At 43.2% G+C, this 11721-nt stretch overlaps 1 pseudogene; it reads right to left on the bottom strand.

The window, feature by feature from the left end:
- Positions 1 to 1658: 1658 nt before the first annotated feature.
- LOC123185972 (uncharacterized) lies at positions 1659 to 7030 on the bottom strand (annotated as a pseudogene).
- Between the last annotated feature and the right edge of the window lie 4691 nt (positions 7031 to 11721).

Raw genomic sequence — 11721 nt, 5'->3', positions numbered from 1 at the left:
CCTGAGATAATTAGGTATGGTGCTTTCTACATTTCTTTAAAGGAGTTAGTTGATTCGATGAAGCCGGTTCAATGGTTGTCAAAAATTGTTATTGAGACTGGAATCTTACACATCATGGATAACTTACCAGAAGGGTCAAACAAGGTTGTTATGCCACTGAGGTTTTCTGTAAGTTTTTCCAAAACCTTCTTTTTACCCTCATCTTTGTTCTGTAGCACTTTTCGTTGACCATTTGAGGGAGGCCTTTCACCTACTAAGGAGTTTTGAGCCATGTTTTATAATCTCTGCAGATAAAATTACAGCAAGGGATCCACAATGTGGATGAGATGAACAAGAAGTTTGATTACAAGAACCGTCTCGACAAGAAAGACTTGGTGAGTGTTGTGCCCACATCATCAATCTTTTTTTAGTTGGCACCCACAGCATGTCCAGTTGCACATGACACATCTGTTAGTTGGCAGATACTTGTTGCAACCCGTTTTTAACTTGACAAAGTCTTTTTACTGTTTTTCTTAGCTACATCTTGTATTTGTGTCTGAAATCGTTCACGCTTGCAGGTCATGCTGCCAGTGCTCGAGTGCGCAGATGTAACCGATAAGGACGGAGGGAGGCATTATTGGGTCTTCAGTGTCAACTTGAGGGACGGACGCTTCGAAGTTCTTGATTCAAGCAGGACGCTGGACAATATCGAGCTGATGAACAACGCCTCTACCATTGCGGGGGTAGTACGCCAGCTATGGAGGAAGCATTACCCAAAGTTCAGCATCGAGCACTTCCAGATTATTGACATTGACGTACCAAAGCATCTTGGCAAGTAAGACAATAAGCATTTCATTCCTTCTCAATCAAATACAATCATTTTGTAGTCTTTAAATTTTTCTACATGTGCAATCTTTAGTATTTTTAAGACACAGTACTAGTCTTCAATCTGTTTTATCATTTTATGAGTTTCTAATGGATTATCTAGCTAGTTGCAGAGTGACGCGTAAGTAGTTGCAAAGTGGCACATAATGAGTTGCGGTAGAACACAAGCAGTTGCACAGTAGGACATAAGTAGTTGCACAGAGTGCATTACCTTTATTTGGTTTTAATTTTATGTGACAATTTTTTTTGCCCATTTTTTGCAGTAATGAGTGTGGGTTGTTCGCACTGCTTAACGCCACCGAGTGGAATGGTAGCCAACTGCCCAACTACGACCCCAAGGAAGTACTCAACATCAGGAAGAAGCTGACGTATGATTGGGTCACCAGCGTGCATAACACCGCCCCATGGAGGAAGTTGCTGAGATATGACAAGGAGTAGGTCAGTACTATTTTTTTCTGCTCCATGGAGGAAGTTTCTGGTTTGAACAATTTTATTAAGTAGATTTTGTAGTTGCACACTACTAGTAATTGCGTTTGCAACTCAATATCATCACTTTTGTTAATACATTAGGAGCACTGGATATACAATTGTTCAATAACTAAATATTTAACCAGTTGCCAACAAAGACACAAATAGCAACTTTTCTTTACACAGTGCATGAACTAATTCAAGCAGCATAAATTAGATAAAGAGGAATCATAGATGCTGAATGTGTCCACTTGGTCCCAACATTGCTAAAAAAGACATCATTATTTTTCCTTTTTTGTTCCAAAGTTACAAATGAGGAAACAGAATCATAGGAGCCTCTGTGGACACACACCAGCAGTGTGCTCTATAGATTGGCACTGGCTGCATTTGTTTTTCTTCTTTGGGTGTAGCTCCAGCACCGATTTGTACCGTCGACTCTTTGCCCTACCCTTTGTAGTAGACCTTGGAGGATCCCTGGGCACAAAATCATCAGAAGCTTGTGCAAGGGATGCAGCCTCCAACGGGGCAGTAGGACCGTCACGATCACCTGTGTAATAATCATATAAAAAGTTTAGTATTTTTGTTATTGTGCAACCAGCACTGATGTTCTGTGCAACCACACAGTACATTTTTGTGCAACTAACTGGTTGTTGTGTGTAAGTTAAGTTGAAAAAAAACCTGCAGTAGCACGGCCTGTCATGGTACTTGGATTGTAGTCGCCTATGGGCAGAACATGAAAAACAAGTTAGATTTTTAGCTTGATCCTCAAACTAACACAGCGCATGCAACTAGGCAGCATGTTTCTGTTCAACTGGGCACTATGATATGTGCAACTAAAGTCACTCACCCTAGTTTTTGTTTTGGAGTCGGTGAAGGTACTAACCTGGGTTATGAGCCCCCTGAGTCCTGCCTGTAGGTCCATTGGGAGTAGCACAAAGGGCACTGCTAGTTGGGCCTGGCGGGGGAGGAGGTCTTTGAGGGTTGGCATCACCTATAGGCAGAACAGGACAAACAAGTCAGTTGTGTTTATCTTTTTTATGCTCGAACTAACACAGCATGCGCAACTAGGTAGCCTGTTCGGTGCAACTGAGCACCATGATGTGTGCAATTGGAGTTACAGACCTAGTTTGATGGGGAGTTGGGGGAAGGTAATTACCTAGACGACGAGCCCCCTGAGTGCTGCCTGTAGGGCCATTGGGAGGAGCATGCGGGGGAGGAGGTGGCGGAGGATGCCGTGTACAGCTAGGAGGGGGAGGAGGTCCTTGAGGGTTGACATCACATATATGCATAACTGGAAAAAATAAGTTAGCTGTGTTATCTTTGATGCGTGAACTAACACAGCGTGCGCAACTAGGCAGTATGTTCTTGTCCAAGTGGCTACCATGGTGTGTGCAACTGGGCACAATGATGTGTGCAACTGAAGTTACACACCTAGTTAGATCAGGAGTTGGGGCAGGTAATTACCTGGATGATGAGCCCCCTGATTGCTGCCTAGAGGTGGAGGAGGTCCTCGAGGGTTGCCATCATCTGATGGCCCCGTTGCAGCAGTCGGTTTTTTCCTTTTCTTGGACTTGTTCAGGTGGCCGATCTCGGTACGTGCTGCACGCATATGCTTGTATACAATAGCTTGTGCTGGATCAGAACCACTCGCAAACTTTGCTAGTTTCCGAAAATCGTATATCATGTTCCTCTCCCTTATCTGCTTCTTTGATTGAGGAGGCATTTCATCCGGTTTCTCATAACCAGTCCCTGGCGCACTAGGTACAGCAGTAGGTGTCCACCGTCTTAGCAGGTACCTTTCCGGTATGACATCAACGCCAACATGGATGAACACCTTGAGGATGTGGCAACAGAGGATGCCGTCCTTGTCCATTTTACAACACTCACACAAATAGGAACGCTCCTCCACCCTTTCCTGCACCAAGTAGTTTCGAGAACCATATTTCACAACGAATTCCTGGTTCGGTCTGAGCTCAAACACATCAGCACCAACTTGGAATGCATTATAACGTCCAATCAGCTCAAACTCTTCTCTAAACTTGCAGTAAAGGTCTCTAGTATAGGTTTTGTAAGCTTGCTTCTCTATTGGGAAGTCGGACCACAACTCAATCTCAAGGTGTTGTGTCCTGTAATCATTGCAGCCTTCCTTGGCAAGGATGTGGTTCTGTATTTTTTCATATTGCTTGACGAAGTTCAACATTGAGTTGTGTGGGTTCACATATCTTTTGAGGACGGCGTTGAACCCCTCACTACACTGTGTAGACTGGAGGAAGGGAAAGAACCTGTGTTTGAAGTAGCACGGCACCCAAGTTGACCTGTATTCGTACAACTTCTCAAAGTGCGTGTGTGCCATAGCCTCATACTTCATCATTAACCCAGCCCAATTCTGCTCAAACTCGTCTATAGTGAAGCTGAAGTCAACACACTTGTTGAAATCATCAGAGAGTCCTAGATTCCGGCATAGCAACCAACCAACCTTTTCCTGAGCCTTTTTTATGATGTGCCATCGACAACAACGGTGCACGGTGGTTGGAAAGATGCTTTGTATTGACTACCTCATCGCACCATCCTGATCGGTGATGAAGTTGTCAGGAGGTTTGCCATCCATAGCCTCTAGGAATGCTCCAAAGACCCAATCAAAGCTCGATGCCAACTCCTGCCTCACAAACGCGCAATCCAGCATGAAAGATTGGCCATGTCGGTTTATTCCTATGAAGGGCGCGAACGGCATATTGTACAAGTTGGTCATGTAGGTGGTGTCAAACGATATGCAATCGTGGTACGCCTCCGCATAAGCTTTTCGAGCTAAGCCGTCCACCCAAAATATGTTGACAACTCTGTCCTCTTCATCATATTTCACCTTATAGAAGAAGTCTGGATCGGTTTTTTGTATATCCTTGAAGTGCGCAATTGTCTCAATCAGATCACCCTCCTTTGTGTCATCTCTACGAAAACTTGTACAAAGATTTGTTATTGCCTTTGGTCCGAACGGCACCATCATCTCAGATCCATAGAACTCTGCCATTACATGCATCATTCGTCCTGCATAATACAAAAACAAACAGTATATCGTTTTTTTAGGTGCGCAAATGTGCACATCCAGCTGCACAGTAATAGGACACGTGTTGGCACAGAAGATAATCACAGGAAATGGACACCTAGTTGCACCTTTTTAAAAACACTTTGCAGTTTTTGCATACAGGACATTGTGTATTTGCACAGTAAAGACAATCTAGTTGCACAAGAAGCACCCAAAGTGATATATAAAAAGCATGGGAAGTTGGACATCAGTTGCATAGTTAAGCCATTTCAGTTGCACAGTAGTACCATAACAGTTGCACACTGGACTGCCTAGAGGGAAACTTAATTCTTCAAGGGATATAGAAAAACACCACACCTGTAGTCAAGTTGCAGTTATACAAGATGCGCAGAAACTCCTTTTCATCAGGTGAGATGCCTTGGTGGGATCTCAAGTATTTGGACAATGAAGGTTTGTTCACGAGCGGATGATTGTGGTCACGAACAAAGTGCGTCACCTCCCATCGCCCATCTATCAGCTTCACCAACATTTTCGCCTTGCATTCAGTCTGCTTTATTGTCTCACGTTTGCGCTTCTTCTTCTTCTTACTAGTACCAGCATCCTCTTCAGCAAATATTGGAGGTTCTTCTTCCATCTCCTCATCACTGTTAACAGATGTTGGATCTGGAATAGGGTCCAGGTAAGGAGGAGCCTCAGCTCCTCCATCATCAGCTTTGGGCTTCTTGAACTTGTTGCAGCAAAACTATTGTTTTATCAATTCATTGGTGCGGGGTGTCCGTCTAGAGGTGTTCATCTTGATAGAGAAACCCATCCGTAGTGCGTAACTGTTGTAGTGATCCTTAGCAATTTGAAGGCTGTCAAACCTCATGCCAACATAGGGTTCCATAGGTTGAGAACCAGCCTCATCCTCTCCTTCTTCTACTTGCACAACTCTGTCAAAAGCCCCAGCTTCTAGCTCAGTCCTGGTTGGACCAGGAACATTTGCCTCAGTTCCTGTGTCATCAAGAGTATGGCTCTCTGACTGCAAAGACACCACTACAGGGGCACCACGGGCTGATGACTGGCCTGCCACATTGTCATGGCCCGTAGGGTTACCATCACGACTTGCCTGTGTGTAGTAAACAGATCGACCATTTTCTGTGCAGTTTCCTTGTTGTATGCTGGGTTGCTGCTGATCCATATCATGAGGAAGCTCATTGAGATCTGGAGGCAACTCATTGAGATCAAGCATTTTTTCCCTTGTTTTTGGATGCTGCCACACACTCCCTGCACATATAAAAAAAGAAGAAATTGATGTCATCAGTTGGTAACCACAGAAAAACTGTGTTTCAAAACAACCTAAAAGCAACATGACCATAGCATAATCTTTTATTATAACAGTTATGAATTTTTTTGTTTGCACAGAGTTGTTATGTTAGTTGCACAGTTTGCAGTAAATAACTGGCAAGAGCATGACTTCTTTTTGCTACAGAGTTTTTCTTACCTTTTCCCTTTTTGTTTTGTTGCAATGATCTGTAGGTTTCCGTTTCGCAAGGAGCTTTTTTTAGATTTTTCTGCACATAATTGGATGCTACATTTGAGAAGGAAAATCCAGGTGAAAGAAGAAAGAAGAAAGAAGAATTGGAGGACAGATTATAGTTATATGTTTTTCATCGCCGTTTATGTTTCTAGATCTGGTATATTTGAACATATTAATATGGTTTGCAATAGGTGTGGGACCAGAATATATGCGTGGGACAAGATTTGTGTGTGAATATGTTAATATGGTTTGTGGCTTCATTAGCCATGGACAAAAGTTCCTATGTTTTTCCTGTTGCACTACAGATTTCTGGTTTTCGCTAGAATAGACGTCTCAATTTCCAGGATTTCCACTTGGCCAGCATACATATTCAGTTGGACATTCAATGCTTTTAGTTGGCTAGAATAGATGTTCTCAGCTGGCCAGGTTGCATTTTTTCAGTTTTGTGGCCAACATGCATGTTCAGTTGGACAGTTAATGCATTCAGTTGGCTAGAATAGATGTCTTAGTTGCCTAGAATAGATGTCTTAGCTGGTCATCAGTTTTTGGCCAACATGCATGTTTAGTTGGCCAGAAAACATGTTTTTTATTTTCACATATACTACATTTTTTCCAAAGTGTTCACTCAGAAACATGTATTGCCAGATATATGTTTAGTTGGCAGGATACATGTTTAGTTGGCCAGGATACATGTTCAGTTGGCTGGGATGCATGTTTAGTTGCACATTTATGAATTTTTCGTTGCACATGTTCAACAAAGCATTGGGCAGTCAATTTTTTGTTCATTTTGCAAATAATAACTAGAAGTTGGCTTTAATCATGTTTTAATTGGCCAGATAACTCGTTTTTAGTTGGCTTGTTTTAACACATCCAGGTGGTAGTTTTTGGCATGTTTAACACATCCAACATGTTTAACATCTGGTGTGATGTGCCAGATTCACCTCTTTTTTGAAGCAGATTCTCCATGGATCCATGGAGAAGGGGGAAGTGAAGAGGTGCAGAGGGGGCTTACCTGCTCGATCTTACTGCCTGGTATGGCTCTGACCACCCTGCCCTTTAGATCTTGAAGCAGCTCCTTCTACTTTGGGGCTCCCATGGCGGCTGTGTAGGAGGAGGAAGAAGGGCTGGGGGCGATTGCGTTTGCATCTGTTTCTGGCATGCAGAAGAAGAAGAAGGCAGCATCGGTGGGGCTGAGGCGTGGGGGCGAGAGATGGCGTGGATTCTGCAACCTGGGCAGATCCTCCTTCTTTCGTGAGGAAGAAGAAGATAGTCAGGGCGCAGTTTGGCGAGGAGGGTGCACGTGATCCCGCGGGGCATGGTTTGGCGAGGGGGTGCACGTGATCCCGCGGCCAGCTGGTGGGCGGGGCAGTTGCCTTTTTCGCTCCGACGGGCAGGGACCACGTGGGCGAGTGGGCGAGTGGGAGACTGTTTCCTCTTTTCGCTCGAGGGGGGACCAGGTGGTTTCCTTTTTCGGGTGGCCGCTGGCTAGCGATCCCAGGGCGGTCGGCCGCCCACTAGACGCGTCCTTTAATTTCTCTTAGCCTCATCTTGGTGTACGTAATTTCTGCTAGTAACCGGCTTGAAAAAGAAAAAGAAAAAAAAGTGAAGCAAAAGAAAAAAAAGAAAAGACAAAAAAGACAAAAAAAAAGAAAAAAAAAGGTTGCAACTTTCAGGCCGGCTAGCACTTTTGGTGCAATCTCTTTTGACGTTCAGAATTGTTCCTCTGCTATACACGTGATACTTGTTGGACATTTTCTTTTGTCGCTCTTGGTCGCCATACGCTACGTTTACACCTCACTTATATCTAGCTAATTAGAGTTGTCTCAAATTTTTCTTCGGTTCCCACTCACGTGACTCAGTATCTAGGCTTAGATTGTTTTCTCTCTTACTAGTCGACCGCCAGCACTAGTTAGGAGTTTGAGCAATTATTCAGCTTGCATTACTTTTTGCTTAATTGTGCCACATATTGTGAGTTGAGGAAACCTTCACCAAGCTCCACTTCCTATATCGTATCTTGTTCGGTCCCTTGGTAATCGCTATATCAATCTTTTGATCACTTTTGACATCGCCAACGGCCGACAATCACTGCAGCACGGTAAGAACTGGTAAGAGCTTGGTAATTGCTCGAGAGTTGAGAGACATTTTCCACCGCCTCACTATAGTTACTGTAGGAGCAATATACTTGTGATTTTGTTCTTGTTCCGTCCTAACCATGGCAGGTGACGAAGACAACATGAAAGCCACGGTGGCACGCCTTGAGGAGGATGTGCATGCATACACCGAGCGGTTCACATCGTTCGAGGGCGCACTTGATAAGCGTCTCAAGTCGATCGAGGATAGCAATGAGACGTTCACCCAAACACTTGCATCTATTATGAAACGTCTTGATGCCCAGGATGCCCGTCTAGGTGCCGCCTCCACTTCCGCTCCGCATCTTCCAGCCACCAACACAGGTCTGCAACGAGCTCGTCGGGTCCTCCCAGGAGACCCGAGGCACCCTCTTTCATACACCGATGCCGTCGACCAGCCCCGTCCTCGCAACGCCAACTCGATAGCCGACGACATCCAAGATGACAACTATGATGGTGATTCTGAGGATCCTGATGCAGTTAATGATAACAATGATCGTGATCATCGTCGACTACGCAATAATCAACAAGGTATGGGACGACACCAGCGTCCTCAGGTACGTGGCCATGACGATTCTTTGGGTAGAATTAAATTTTTCATGCCTCCTTTTGATGGGAAATATGATCCAGATGTTTATCTTGACTGGGAATTACTAGTTGATCAAAAATTTGCTTGCCATGATTTTCCTGATGATAAAAGAGTTAGGGCTGCAACTAGTGAGTTTAGTGATTTTGCTTCTATTTGGTGGAGAGCACATTGTCGTAAACATCCTAATAATATTCCTGCCACTTGGGAAGCTTTGAAATTAGTAATGTGTCACCGTTTTGTTCCTGGATATTATGAACATGACTTGCTAAATAAACTACAACGCTTGAACCAAGGATCTAAATCTGTGGAAGACTATTATCAAGAATTGCAAATGGGCATGTTACGTTGTGGTTTAGTTGAGACTGAGGAAGCCGCTATGGCTAGGTTCTTGGGTGGATTGAATAGAGAAAGTTATGACATACTTGCTTATAAAGATTATCATTCAATGACCCGTTTATTCCATCTTGCTATACATGCTGAACATGAAGTGCAGGGTCGTTCCAGACTGCGTCCTAATTTTTCTGCAGGTCGTACTTCCACATGGGCATCGCGCACTCCTGCTGCCCCGTCCACTCGCACCTCTACAACAGCACCTGCAACCTCTCGACTGGGGCCTTCTTCATCAACTTCAGCATCACACACTTCGGCACCACTGAAAAGTACTACACAAATTCCAACAAAAAGTTCATCGTCATCGTCCGCTTCCTCCAAAAGAACAAAGGATATCCAATGCCACACTTGCAAGGGATTTGGCCATGTCATGAAGGAGTGTCCTAATAAGCGTGTATTGATCATTCGTGAAGATGGCGTGTACGACTCTGCTAGTGATTTTGATGAAGACACCTATGCCTTGCTTGCTACACATGAAGACGATGACACAAGACCGGAGCAAGAGGAAGAACATGTGACCGCTGACGACGCCGATAAGTACATGAGTCTTATATCACATCGTGTACTTAGTGCTCAGATTGTCAAAGAAAAGAAGGATCAACGTCACAACCTCTTCCACATCAAAGGAGTCGTCAAGGAGCGTTCCTTTCGCATAATCATTGATGGAGGGAGTTGTAACAGTTTAGCAAGCATTGACATGGTGGAGAAGCTCTCCCTACCTTCGCGACAACATCCACAACCATACTACATTCAATGGTTTAATGATGGTGGAAAGGTAAAAGTAACACGCATGGTGAGAGTTCCTTTTTCTTTAGGTTCCTACCATGACACTATTGATTGCGATATTGTGCCTATGCAAGCTTGTTCTATGTTACTAGGAAGGCCATGGCAATATGATAAACAATGTTTACATGATGGTAGAACTAATTAGTACACTCTCACACATAAAGGAAAGAAAATCATTCTACACCCTATGTCTCCTGAGCAAATTTTAAAAGATGATCTTACTAGGGCTAGTAGAAACACAAATATTGAGCGTACTCAATCTGAAAATCAGAAAGTTGTTGATGAGTTAGAACAATTTAATAAGCTGCACAAATCTGATCCTAGCACATCTAAAGAAATTAAATTGAAAGGTGTATCTTTCTTAGCTACACGTGCTGAAATTTTTGAGTTAGATGCTCATACTGATGAATGTTATGCTCTTATTTACAAAGAAGTTTTGTTTTCATTTGAGGATATGCCTTCTTCTTTGCCTCCTGTTGTCGCTAACCTTTTGCAGGAGTATCATGATGTTTTTCCAAAGGAAGTACCACCGGGGCTGCCACCTATGAGAGGAATTGAACATCAAATTGACTTGATCCCTGGCGCCTCATTACCCAACCGTGCGCCGTACCGGACTAATCCAGAGGAGACTAAGGAGATTCAGCGACAAGTTCATGAACTACTTGAAAAAGGTTACATTCGTGAATCCCTTAGTCCATGTGTTGTACCAATTTTACTTGTTCCTAAAAAAGACGGTATTTCGCGTATGTGTGTTGATTGTAGAGCCATCAATAATATTACAATTCGATATCGTCATCCTATTCCTAGATTAGATGACATGCTTGATGAACTCAGTGGCTCAGTTGTGTTTTCTAAAGTGGACTTGCGTAGTGGCTACCATCAAATTCGTATGAAACTAGGTGATGAATGGAAAACTGCTTTCAAAACTAAATTTGGTTTATATGAGTGGTTAGTTATGCCTTTTGGATTGACTAATGCACCTAGTACTTTCATGAGACTAATGAATGAAGTTTTGCGAGCTTTTATTGGACGATTTGTGGTAGTATATTTCGATGATATTTTGATTTATAGCAAGTCACTAGAGGAACACTTAGACCATTTGCGTGCTGTTTTTTCTGCTCTGCGTGCTGCACGTTTATTTGGTAATATTGAGAAGTGCACTTTTTGCACGGATCGAGTCGCTTTTCTTGGCTATGTTGTGACAGCGCAGGGAATTGAAGTTGATAAAGCCAAGGTTGAAGCGATCCAGAGTTGGCCGACCCCTAACTCGGTCACACATGTACGAAGTTTTCTCGGACTTGCTGGGTTCTACCGGCGGTTCGTGAAGGATTTTAGCACCATCGCAGCACCGCTCAATGAACTCACAAAGAAAAATGTGCCATTTGTTTGGAGCGACGCACAAGAGGAAGCCTTCACTATTCTTAAAGATAAGCTTACACACACCCCTTTGCTGCAATTACCTGATTTCAATAAGATGTTTGAATTAGAATGTGATGCTAGCGGCATTGGTTTAGGTGGTGTTCTATTGCAAGAAGGCAAACCAGTAGCATACTTTAGTGAAAAACTCAGTGGGCCTAGTCTGAATTATTCAACATATGATAAAGAACTTTATGCACTAGTTCGGACTTTGGAGACATGTCAACATTATTTATGGCCTAAGGAGTTTGTTATACATTCTGATCATGAATCACTCAAGCATATTAGAAGTCAAAGCAAACTGAACCGTAGACATGCAAAATGGGTTGAATTTATTGAATCTTTTCCTTATGTTATTAAGCACAAGAAAGGGAAGGAGAATGTTATTGCCGATGCATTGTCTAGACGCTATACCATGTTATCACAACTTGACTTCAAAATTTTTGGACTTGAAACTATAAAAGAGCAATACGCTAATGATGTCGATTTTAAAGATATATTGCTCAATTGCAGAGAGGGT

The sequence above is a fragment of the Triticum aestivum genome, chromosome 2A (genome assembly GCF_018294505.1).
Source record: "Triticum aestivum cultivar Chinese Spring chromosome 2A, IWGSC CS RefSeq v2.1, whole genome shotgun sequence".
NCBI lineage: Eukaryota > Viridiplantae > Streptophyta > Magnoliopsida > Poales > Poaceae > Triticum > Triticum aestivum.
This window is presented reverse-complemented; position numbering and strand designations above follow the sequence as displayed.